Consider the following 13,087-nt stretch of genomic DNA (forward strand, 5'->3'; position numbering starts at 1 on the left):
TGGGGACATTAAGCTCTTTTTTTGGGGAGCTTAATGTGGCTTAACGTACAAAAAAGAGCTTAGATGTGAACCAATTTCCCCCAAACTTGGCACAATAGAACAGTTTATCAATTCCAACATATTCTGAAAATTTCAGATCATTTGGTAAATCACACCAAAAGTTATTCACATTAAGCTGTTTTTAGCAATCATAAAAACACGTGGCTTAATGTGAAAAGAGCTTAACGTACCAAAATGTGCCTAAACCTCAACCAATTGTCTTGAAACTTTGCACAGCCCAAGTTCTGCACTTCCCAAAGCTATCCTGGAGGTTTCATCGATTTTGGTCTCCCACATGGAAAACTGGGGACATTAAGCTCTTTTTTTGGGGAGCTTAATGTGGCTTAACGTACAAAAAAGAGCTTAGATGTGAACCAATTTCCCCCAAACTTGGCACAATAGAAGAGTTTATCAATTCCAACATATTCTGAAAATTTCAGATCATTTGGTAAATCACACCAAAAGTTATTCACATTAAGCTGTTTTTAGCAATCATAAAAACACGTGGCTTAATGTGAAAAGAGCTTAACGTACCAAAATGTGCCTAAACCTCAACCAATTGTCTTGAAACTTTGCACAGCCCAAGTTCTGCTCTTTCATAAGCTATCCTGGAGGTTTCATCGATTTAGGTCTCCCACATGGAAAACTGGGGACATTAAGCTCTTTTTTTGGGGAGCTTAATGTGGCTTAACGTACAAAAAAGAGCTTAGATGTGAACCAATTTCCCCCAAACTTGGCACAATAGAACAGTTTATCAATTCCAACATATTCTGAAAATTTCAGATCATTTGGTAAATCACACCAAAAGTTATTCACATTAAGCTGTTTTTAGCAATCATAAAAACACGTGGCTTAATGTGAAAAGAGCTTAACGTACCAAAATGTGCTTAAACCTCAACCAATTGTCTTGAAACTTTGCACAGCCCAAGTTCTGCACTTCCCAAAGCTATCCTGGAGGTTTCATCGATTTTGGTCTCCCACACGGAAAACTGGGGACATTAAGCTCTTTTTTTGGGAGCTTAATGTGGCTTAACGTACAAAAAAGAGCTTAGATGTGAACCAATTTCCCCCAAACTTGGCACAATAGAAGAGTTTATCAATTCCAACATATTCTGAAAATTTCAGGTCATTTGATGAATTACACCAAAAGTTATTTACATTAAGCTCTATTTTGCAATCATAAAAACGAATGGCTTAATGTGAAAAGAGCTTAACGTACCAAAATGTGCCTAAACCTCAACCAATTGTCTTGAAACTTTGCACAGCCCAAGTTTTGCACTTCCCTAAGCTATCCTGGAGGTTTCATCAATTTTGGTCTCCCACACGGAAAACTGGGGACATTAAGCTCTTTTTTTGGGGAGCTTAATGTGGCTTAACGTACAAAAAAGAGCTTAGATGTGAACCAATTTCCCCCAAACTTGGCACAATAGAAGAGCCTATCAATTCCAACATATTCTGAAAATTTCAGATCATTTGGTAAATCACACCAAAAGTTATTCACATTAAGCTCTTTTTGTACAATACTAAAACGTTTAGGCTCGGTTCACACTTATGCGATGCGGGAAGGCTGCGAATTCGCAGCCTGTTCCCGCATCGCACACGCACCCCCGGCAGTTCACACTGCCATATGCGATACGCTGGGGGTGTCAATGTAATCTTAACGACACCCCCAGTTTGATCGCATATCGCAGTGCGATCGTGCAGTTCGCACAGGATCGGATCGCACAAGTGTGAACCGCTGTGCGATCCGATCCTGATGCGGCAGCAAAAATGCCTCCTGTGCTTGTTTGCTGCGGGTGCGATGCGAATTTAGCCATACAAACTGTATGGCTAAACTCGCACCGCACAGCTGATCGCATGTAATGTCGGAGCAGTGCGCTCCGACATTACATGCGAACCCCGCACACGCAGAAGTGTGAACCGGGGCTTAATGTCCTTAGCTTAATGTGAAAAGAGCTTAATGTACCAAAATGTGCCTAAACCTCAACCGATTGTCTTGAAACTTTGCACAGCCCAAGTTCTGCACTTCCCAAAGCTATCCTGGAGGTTTCATCGATTTTGGTCTCCCACACGGAAAGCTGGGGACATTAAGCTCTTTTTTTGGGGAGCTTAATGTGGCTTAACGTACAAAAAAGAGCTTAGATGTGAACCAATTTCCCCCAAACTCGGCACAATAGAAGAGTTTATCAATTCCAACATATTCTGAAAATTTCAGATCATTTGGTAAATCACACCAAAAGTTATTCACATTAAGCTGTTTTTAGCAATCATAAAAACACGTGGCTTAATGTGAAAAGAGCTTAATGTACCAAAATGTGCCTTAACCTCAACCAATTGTCTTGAAACTTTGCACAGCCCAAGTTCTGCACTTCCCAAAGCTATCCTGGAGGTTTCATCGATTTTGGTCTCCCACGTGGAAAACTGGGGACATTAAGCTCTTTTTTAGGTAGCTTAATGTGGCTTAACGTACAAAAAAGAGCTTAGATGTAAAACAATTTCCCCCAAACTTGGCACAATAGAAGAGTTTATCAATTCCAAAATATTCTGAAAATTTCAGATCATTTGGTAAATCACACCAAAAGTTATTCACATTAAGCTGTTTTTAGCAATCATAAAAACACGTGGCTTAATGTGAAAAGAGCTTAACGTACCAAAATGTGCCTAAACCTCAACCAATTGTCTTGAAACTTTGCACAGCCCAAGTTCTGCACTTCCCAAAGCTATCCTGGAGGTTTCATCGATTTTGGTCTCCCACATGGAAAACTGGGGACATTAAGCTCTTTTTTTGGGGAGCTTAATGTGGCTTAACGTACAAAAAAGAGCTTAGATGTGAACCAATTTCCCCCAAACTTGGCACAATAGAAGAGTTTATCAATTCCAACATATTCTGAAAATTTCAGATCATTTGGTAAATCACACCAAAAGTTATTCACATTAAGCTGTTTTTAGCAATCATAAAAACACGTGGCTTAATGTGAAAAGAGCTTAACGTACCAAAATGTGCCTAAACCTCAACCAATTGTCTTGAAACTTTGCACAGCCCAAGTTCTGCTCTTTCATAAGCTATCCTGGAGGTTTCATCGATTTAGGTCTCCCACATGGAAAACTGGGGACATTAAGCTCTTTTTTTGGGGAGCTTAATGTGGCTTAACGTACAAAAAAGAGCTTAGATGTGAACCAATTTCCCCCAAACTTGGCACAATAGAACAGTTTATCAATTCCAACATATTCTGAAAATTTCAGATCATTTGGTAAATCACACCAAAAGTTATTCACATTAAGCTGTTTTTAGCAATCATAAAAACACGTGGCTTAATGTGAAAAGAGCTTAACGTACCAAAATGTGCCTAAACCTCAACCAATTGTCTTGAAACTTTGCACAGCCCAAGTTCTGCACTTCCCAAAGCTATCCTGGAGGTTTCATCGATTTTGGTCTCCCACATGGAAAACTGGGGACATTAAGCTCTTTTTTTGGGGAGCTTAATGTGGCTTAACGTACAAAAAAGAGCTTAGATGTGAACCAATTTCCCCCAAACTTGGCACAATAGAAGAGTTTATCAATTCCAACATATTCTGAAAATTTCAGATCATTTGGTAAATCACACCAAAAGTTATTCACATTAAGCTGTTTTTAGCAATCATAAAAACACGTGGCTTAATGTGAAAAGAGCTTAACGTACCAAAATGTGCCTAAACCTCAACCAATTGTCTTGAAACTTTGCACAGCCCAAGTTCTGCTCTTTCATAAGCTATCCTGGAGGTTTCATCGATTTAGGTCTCCCACATGGAAAACTGGGGACATTAAGCTCTTTTTTTGGGGAGCTTAATGTGGCTTAACGTACAAAAAAGAGCTTAGATGTGAACCAATTTCCCCCAAACTTGGCACAATAGAACAGTTTATCAATTCCAACATATTCTGAAAATTTCAGATCATTTGGTAAATCACACCAAAAGTTATTCACATTAAGCTGTTTTTAGCAATCATAAAAACACGTGGCTTAATGTGAAAAGAGCTTAACGTACCAAAATGTGCTTAAACCTCAACCAATTGTCTTGAAACTTTGCACAGCCCAAGTTCTGCACTTCCCAAAGCTATCCTGGAGGTTTCATCGATTTTGGTCTCCCACACGGAAAACTGGGGACATTAAGCTCTTTTTTTGGGAGCTTAATGTGGCTTAACGTACAAAAAAGAGCTTAGATGTGAACCAATTTCCCCCAAACTTGGCACAATAGAAGAGTTTATCAATTCCAACATATTCTGAAAATTTCAGGTCATTTGATGAATTACACCAAAAGTTATTTACATTAAGCTCTATTTTGCAATCATAAAAACGAATGGCTTAATGTGAAAAGAGCTTAACGTACCAAAATGTGCCTAAACCTCAACCAATTGTCTTGAAACTTTGCACAGCCCAAGTTTTGCACTTCCCTAAGCTATCCTGGAGGTTTCATCAATTTTGGTCTCCCACACGGAAAACTGGGGACATTAAGCTCTTTTTTTGGGGAGCTTAATGTGGCTTAACGTACAAAAAAGAGCTTAGATGTGAACCAATTTCCCCCAAACTTGGCACAATAGAAGAGCCTATCAATTCCAACATATTCTGAAAATTTCAGATCATTTGGTAAATCACACCAAAAGTTATTCACATTAAGCTCTTTTTGTACAATACTAAAACGTTTAGGCTCGGTTCACACTTATGCGATGCGGGAAGGCTGCGAATTCGCAGCCTGTTCCCGCATCGCACACGCACCCCCGGCAGTTCACACTGCCATATGCGATACGCTGGGGGTGTCAATGTAATCTTAACGACACCCCCAGTTTGATCGCATATCGCAGTGCGATCGTGCAGTTCGCACAGGATCGGATCGCACAAGTGTGAACCGCTGTGCGATCCGATCCTGATGCGGCAGCAAAAATGCCTCCTGTGCTTGTTTGCTGCGGGTGCGATGCGAATTTAGCCATACAAACTGTATGGCTAAACTCGCACCGCACAGCTGATCGCATGTAATGTCGGAGCAGTGCGCTCCGACATTACATGCGAACCCCGCACACGCAGAAGTGTGAACCGGGGCTTAATGTCCTTAGCTTAATGTGAAAAGAGCTTAATGTACCAAAATGTGCCTAAACCTCAACCGATTGTCTTGAAACTTTGCACAGCCCAAGTTCTGCACTTCCCAAAGCTATCCTGGAGGTTTCATCGATTTTGGTCTCCCACACGGAAAGCTGGGGACATTAAGCTCTTTTTTTGGGGAGCTTAATGTGGCTTAACGTACAAAAAAGAGCTTAGATGTGAACCAATTTCCCCCAAACTCGGCACAATAGAAGAGTTTATCAATTCCAACATATTCTGAAAATTTCAGATCATTTGGTAAATCACACCAAAAGTTATTCACATTAAGCTGTTTTTAGCAATCATAAAAACACGTGGCTTAATGTGAAAAGAGCTTAATGTACCAAAATGTGCCTTAACCTCAACCAATTGTCTTGAAACTTTGCACAGCCCAAGTTCTGCACTTCCCAAAGCTATCCTGGAGGTTTCATCGATTTTGGTCTCCCACGTGGAAAACTGGGGACATTAAGCTCTTTTTTAGGTAGCTTAATGTGGCTTAACGTACAAAAAAGAGCTTAGATGTAAAACAATTTCCCCCAAACTTGGCACAATAGAAGAGTTTATCAATTCCAAAATATTCTGAAAATTTCAGATCATTTGGTAAATCACACCAAAAGTTATTCACATTAAGCTGTTTTTAGCAATCATAAAAACACGTGGCTTAATGTGAAAAGAGCTTAACGTACCAAAATGTGCCTAAACCTCAACCAATTGTCTTGAAACTTTGCACAGCCCAAGTTCTGCACTTCCCAAAGCTATCCTGGAGGTTTCATCGATTTTGGTCTCCCACATGGAAAACTGGGGACATTAAGCTCTTTTTTTGGGGAGCTTAATGTGGCTTAACGTACAAAAAAGAGCTTAGATGTGAACCAATTTCCCCCAAACTTGGCACAATAGAAGAGTTTATCAATTCCAACATATTCTGAAAATTTCAGATCATTTGGTAAATCACACCAAAAGTTATTCACATTAAGCTGTTTTTAGCAATCATAAAAACACGTGGCTTAATGTGAAAAGAGCTTAACGTACCAAAATGTGCCTAAACCTCAACCAATTGTCTTGAAACTTTGCACAGCCCAAGTTCTGCTCTTTCATAAGCTATCCTGGAGGTTTCATCGATTTAGGTCTCCCACATGGAAAACTGGGGACATTAAGCTCTTTTTTTGGGGAGCTTAATGTGGCTTAACGTACAAAAAAGAGCTTAGATGTGAACCAATTTCCCCCAAACTTGGCACAATAGAACAGTTTATCAATTCCAACATATTCTGAAAATTTCAGATCATTTGGTAAATCACACCAAAAGTTATTCACATTAAGCTGTTTTTAGCAATCATAAAAACACGTGGCTTAATGTGAAAAGAGCTTAACGTACCAAAATGTGCCTAAACCTCAACCAATTGTCTTGAAACTTTGCACAGCCCAAGTTCTGCACTTCCCAAAGCTATCCTGGAGGTTTCATCGATTTTGGTCTCCCACATGGAAAACTGGGGACATTAAGCTCTTTTTTTGGGGAGCTTAATGTGGCTTAACGTACAAAAAAGAGCTTAGATGTGAACCAATTTCCCCCAAACTTGGCACAATAGAAGAGTTTATCAATTCCAACATATTCTGAAAATTTCAGATCATTTGGTAAATCACACCAAAAGTTATTCACATTAAGCTGTTTTTAGCAATCATAAAAACACGTGGCTTAATGTGAAAAGAGCTTAACGTACCAAAATGTGCCTAAACCTCAACCAATTGTCTTGAAACTTTGCACAGCCCAAGTTCTGCTCTTTCATAAGCTATCCTGGAGGTTTCATCGATTTAGGTCTCCCACATGGAAAACTGGGGACATTAAGCTCTTTTTTTGGGGAGCTTAATGTGGCTTAACGTACAAAAAAGAGCTTAGATGTGAACCAATTTCCCCCAAACTTGGCACAATAGAACAGTTTATCAATTCCAACATATTCTGAAAATTTCAGATCATTTGGTAAATCACACCAAAAGTTATTCACATTAAGCTGTTTTTAGCAATCATAAAAACACGTGGCTTAATGTGAAAAGAGCTTAACGTACCAAAATGTGCTTAAACCTCAACCAATTGTCTTGAAACTTTGCACAGCCCAAGTTCTGCACTTCCCAAAGCTATCCTGGAGGTTTCATCGATTTTGGTCTCCCACACGGAAAACTGGGGACATTAAGCTCTTTTTTTGGGAGCTTAATGTGGCTTAACGTACAAAAAAGAGCTTAGATGTGAACCAATTTCCCCCAAACTTGGCACAATAGAAGAGTTTATCAATTCCAACATATTCTGAAAATTTCAGGTCATTTGATGAATTACACCAAAAGTTATTTACATTAAGCTCTATTTTGCAATCATAAAAACGAATGGCTTAATGTGAAAAGAGCTTAACGTACCAAAATGTGCCTAAACCTCAACCAATTGTCTTGAAACTTTGCACAGCCCAAGTTTTGCACTTCCCTAAGCTATCCTGGAGGTTTCATCAATTTTGGTCTCCCACACGGAAAACTGGGGACATTAAGCTCTTTTTTTGGGGAGCTTAATGTGGCTTAACGTACAAAAAAGAGCTTAGATGTGAACCAATTTCCCCCAAACTTGGCACAATAGAAGAGCCTATCAATTCCAACATATTCTGAAAATTTCAGATCATTTGGTAAATCACACCAAAAGTTATTCACATTAAGCTCTTTTTGTACAATACTAAAACGTTTAGGCTCGGTTCACACTTATGCGATGCGGGAAGGCTGCGAATTCGCAGCCTGTTCCCGCATCGCACACGCACCCCCGGCAGTTCACACTGCCATATGCGATACGCTGGGGGTGTCAATGTAATCTTAACGACACCCCCAGTTTGATCGCATATCGCAGTGCGATCGTGCAGTTCGCACAGGATCGGATCGCACAAGTGTGAACCGCTGTGCGATCCGATCCTGATGCGGCAGCAAAAATGCCTCCTGTGCTTGTTTGCTGCGGGTGCGATGCGAATTTAGCCATACAAACTGTATGGCTAAACTCGCACCGCACAGCTGATCGCATGTAATGTCGGAGCAGTGCGCTCCGACATTACATGCGAACCCCGCACACGCAGAAGTGTGAACCGGGGCTTAATGTCCTTAGCTTAATGTGAAAAGAGCTTAATGTACCAAAATGTGCCTAAACCTCAACCGATTGTCTTGAAACTTTGCACAGCCCAAGTTCTGCACTTCCCAAAGCTATCCTGGAGGTTTCATCGATTTAGGTCTCCCACACGGAAAACTGGGGACATTAAGCTCTTTTTTTGGGGAGCTTAATGTGGCTTAACGTACAAAAAAGAGCTTAGATGTGAACCAATTTCCCCCAAACTTGGCACAATAGAAGAGTTTATCAATTCCAACATATTCTGAAAATTTCAGATCATTTGGTAAATCACACCAAAAGTTATTCACATTAAGCTGTTTTTAGCAATCATAAAAACACGTGGCTTAATGTGAAAAGAGCTTAATGTACCAAAATGTGCCTTAACCTCAACCAATTGTCTTGAAACTTTGCACAGCCCAAGTTCTGCACTTCCCAAAGCTATCCTGGAGGTTTCATCGATTTTGGTCTCCCACGTGGAAAACTGGGGACATTAAGCTCTTTTTTTAGGTAGCTTAATGTGGCTTAACGTACAAAAAAGAGCTTAGATGTAAAACAATTTCCCCCAAACTTGGCACAATAGAAGAGTTTATCAATTCCAAAATATTCTGAAAATTTCAGATCATTTGGTAAATCACACCAAAAGTTATTCACATTAAGCTGTTTTTAGCAATCATAAAAACACGTGGCTTAATGTGAAAAGAGCTTAACGTACCAAAATGTGCCTAAACCTCAACCAATTGTCTTGAAACTTTGCACAGCCCAAGTTCTGCACTTCCCAAAGCTATCCTGGAGGTTTCATCGATTTTGGTCTCCCACATGGAAAACTGGGGACATTAAGCTCTTTTTTTGGGGAGCTTAATGTGGCTTAACGTACAAAAAAGAGCTTAGATGTGAACCAATTTCCCCCAAACTTGGCACAATAAGTAATAAGGCCACAGTAAGCTTCACAAAAAGCAAGCTAAATGCAGTGGCGGCTGGTGAAGTTTTAAGATGGGGGGGCGCAAGACCCAGCCCTTCTATTTTGACCCCTCCCATTTATAAGAAGCCCCACCCCTTATAGACTCCACCCATTTTGTCCCCTATATTTTGCTTGCGTGAACAAATTCTCCCAATATATCACATATTAAGGGGTCTTTCAGTACTAGTGTATCCCATAATAGGGAGCAGGGGCCCTATTATGGGATATACTGTGAGAGACACCCTATTATGGGATACACTGACTGAGAGTGGCACAAACCCCACAGTACAGACCCCCTAGCACAAACCCCACAGTACAGACCCCCTAGCACAAACCCCACAGTACAGAACCCCTAGCACAAACCCCACAGTACAGGCCCCCTAGCACTAATCCCACAGTACAGGCCCCCTTTCAATGTAGTGACCAGCGTACAGGCCCCCTTTCAATGCAGTGACCAGCGTATATGCCCCTTTCAATGTAGTGACCAGCGTACATGCCCCCTTTCAATGTAGTGACCAGCATACATGCCCCTTTCATCCATCCATCCATCCATGATGATATATATAATGATATCTGCACACTCTGGTCTGGGCCCGGCCTGGATAACTTGATATTATTCTTGCACCGTGACCTGCCTGTACCTACCTGTTCTGGCCTGGGTCTATCCATCCATCATGGATGGATGGACCCAGCCCAGGCCAGAACAGGTAGGTACAGGCAGGTCACGGTGCAAGATTTATCAAGTTACCCAGGCCGGGCCCAGACCAGAGTGTGCAGATATCATTATCATCATGGATGGATGGATGGACCCAGGCCAGGCAGGCCAGGTAGGTACAGGCAGGTCACGGTGCAAGAATAATATCCCAAGCCAGGCCCAGACCAGAGTGTGCAGATATCATTATATATATATATCATCATGGATGGATGGATCATCCATCCATCCATGATGATATATATAATGATATCTGCACACTCTGGTCTGGGCCTGGCCTGGGTAACTTGATAAATCTTGCACCGTGACCTGCCTGTACCTACCTGTTCTGGCCTGGGTTCATCCATCCATCCATCCATCCATCCATGATGATGATATCTGCAACAGATATCATTATCATCATGGATGGCATGGCAGGCAATGGATGGCAATGTCATGGCATGGATGGCAGGCAATGGATGGCAATGGCATGGATGGCAGGCAATGGATGGCAATGGCATAGCATGGATGGCAGGCAATGGATGGCAATGGCATGGCATGGATGGCAGGCAATGGATGGCAATGGCATGGATGGCAGGCAATGGATGGCAATGGCATGGCATGGATGGCAGTCAATGGATGGCAATGGCATGGCATGGATGGCAGGCAATGGATGGCAATGGCATGGATGGCAGGCAATGGATGGCAATGGCATGGATGGCAGGCAATGGATGGCAATGGCATGGCATGGCATGGATGGCAGGCAATGGCAAGGCATGCATTTTTTTTGTGGAGTGGACAGAGGCCTGAGGAGGAGGAGGACTGAGGACTTACCGGGCTGCTGCTGCACAGGGCTGGACTCGTCTCTCTCTTCCGACCCGAGGCCTGGATCCGAATGCGGTCTGCCGTCTGTCCACGAAGAAGGGCCGCCGCCGCCCGATCCGTCTCCTGGTCTCCGTCTCCTCCTGGTCCTGGACTGGTCCTCCTGGTCAAGCGGCGACTCGGCGTCGGCGAGAGCTCTGAGCGGACGGGAGTCTTCTATCTTCTCTCAGTCGCGGGAAGGAATGGAACCCGGAAGGCGGAAGCGGTGATCGTCACGCGTGGGGCGGTGCACCGCCCCGGCGTCACGACCAGATGATGTCCCTTCTGTGATTGGTCCAGGCTGGAGTCTGGACCAATCACAGCCAGGTGGGGGTGGCCAAGCACTCTTTTCTGCGCCCAGGTTACGCACCCAGAAGGCAGCCAATCGGCGCCTCTTCTGGGTCATAAACCCCACCCCCCCTTTAGTCACCACATAGGCCGGTCAGACCGGCGAACCAATTTTTTTTTCCTAACTTTATTGTTTTTTTTTTCTTTTTGTTAGGGGGGGCGGCGCCCTTGCGCCCCCTATGCACGGGCCGCCACTGGCTAAAAGTAAGCTCTTTTTACATTAAGCTGTTGACATTAAATGTTTTAGGAATGTAAAATAAAGCTTAATGTAAATAACTTTTGGTGTGATTAACCAAATGATCTGAAATTTTCAGAATATGTTGGAATTGATAAACTCTTCTATTGTGCCAAGTTTGGGGGAAATTGGTTCACATCTAAGCTCTTTTTTGTACGTTAAGCCACATTAAGCTCCCCAAAAAAAGAGCTTAATGTCCCCAGTTTTCCGTGTGGGAGACCAAAATCGATGAAACCTCCAGGATAGCTTTGGGAAGTGCAGAACTTGGGCTGTGCAAAGTTTCAAGACAATTGGTTGAGGTTTAGGCACATTTTGGTACGTTAAGCTCTTTTCACATTAAGCCATGCGTTTTTATGATTGCAAAATAGAGCTTAATGTGAAAAACTTTTGGTGTGATTTACCAAATGATCTGAAATTTTCAGAATATGTTGGAATTGATAAACTCTTCTATTGTGCCAAGTTTGGGGGAAATTGGTTCACATCTAAGCTCTTTTTTGTACGTTAAGCCACATTAAGCTCCCCAAAAAAAGAGCTTAATGTCCCCAGTTTTCCGTGTGGGAGACCAAAATCGATGAAACCTCCAGGATAGCTTTGGGAAGTGCAGAACTTGGGCTGTGCAAAGTTTCAAGACAATTGGTTGAGGTTTAGGCACATTTTGGTACGTTAAGCTCTTTTCACATTAAGCCATGCGTTTTTATGATTGCAAAATAGAGCTTAATGTGAATAACTTTTGGTGTGATTTACCAAATGATCTGAAATTTTCAGAATATGTTGGAATTGATAAACTCTTCTATTGTGCCAAGTTTGGGGGAAATTGGTTCACATCTAAGCTCTTTTTTGTACGTTAAGCCACATTAAGCTCCTCAAAAAAAGAGGTTAATGTCCCCAGTTTTCCGTGTGGGAGACCAAAATCGATGAAACCTCCAGGATAGCTTTGGGAAGTGCAGAACTTGGGCTGTGCAAAGTTTCAAGACAATTGGTTGAGGTTTAGGCACATTTTGGTACGTTAAGCTCTTTTCACATTAAGCCATGCGTTTTTATGATTGCAAAATTGAGCTTAATGTGAATAACTTTTGGTGTGATTTAACAAATGATCTGAAATTTTCAGAATATGTTGGAATTGATAGGCTCTTCTTTTGTGCCAAGTTTGGGGGAAATTGGTTCACATCTGAGCTCTTTTTTGTACGTTAAGCCACATTAAGCTCTCAAAAAAAGAGCTTAATGTCCCCAGTTTTCCGTGTGGGAGACCAAAATCGATGAAACCTCCAGGATAGCTTTGGGAAGTGCAGAACTTGAGCTGTGCAAAGTTTCAAGACAATTGGTTGAGGTTTAGGCACATTTTGGTACATTAAGCTCTTTTCACATTAAGCTAAGGACATTAAACGTTTTAGTATTGTACAAAAAGAGCTTAATGAGAATAACTTTTGGTGTAAGTTATAAAATGACCTGAAATTTTCAGAATATGTTGGAAACGATAGACTCTTCTATTGTGCCAAGTTTGGGGGAAATTGGTTCACATCTAAGCTCTTTTTTGTACGTTAAGCCACATTAAGCTCCCCAAAAAAAGAGCTTAATGTCCCCAGTTTTCCATGTGGGAGACCTAAATCGATGAAACCTCCAGGATAGCTTAGGGAAGTGCAAAATTCGGGCTGTGCAAAGTTTCAAGACAATTGGTTGAGGTTTAGGCACATTTTGGTACATTAAGCTCTTTTCACATTAAGCT

Source organism: Pelophylax lessonae (assembly GCF_965119305.1).
Source record: "Pelophylax lessonae genome assembly, chromosome: 4".
NCBI lineage: Eukaryota > Metazoa > Chordata > Amphibia > Anura > Ranidae > Pelophylax > Pelophylax lessonae.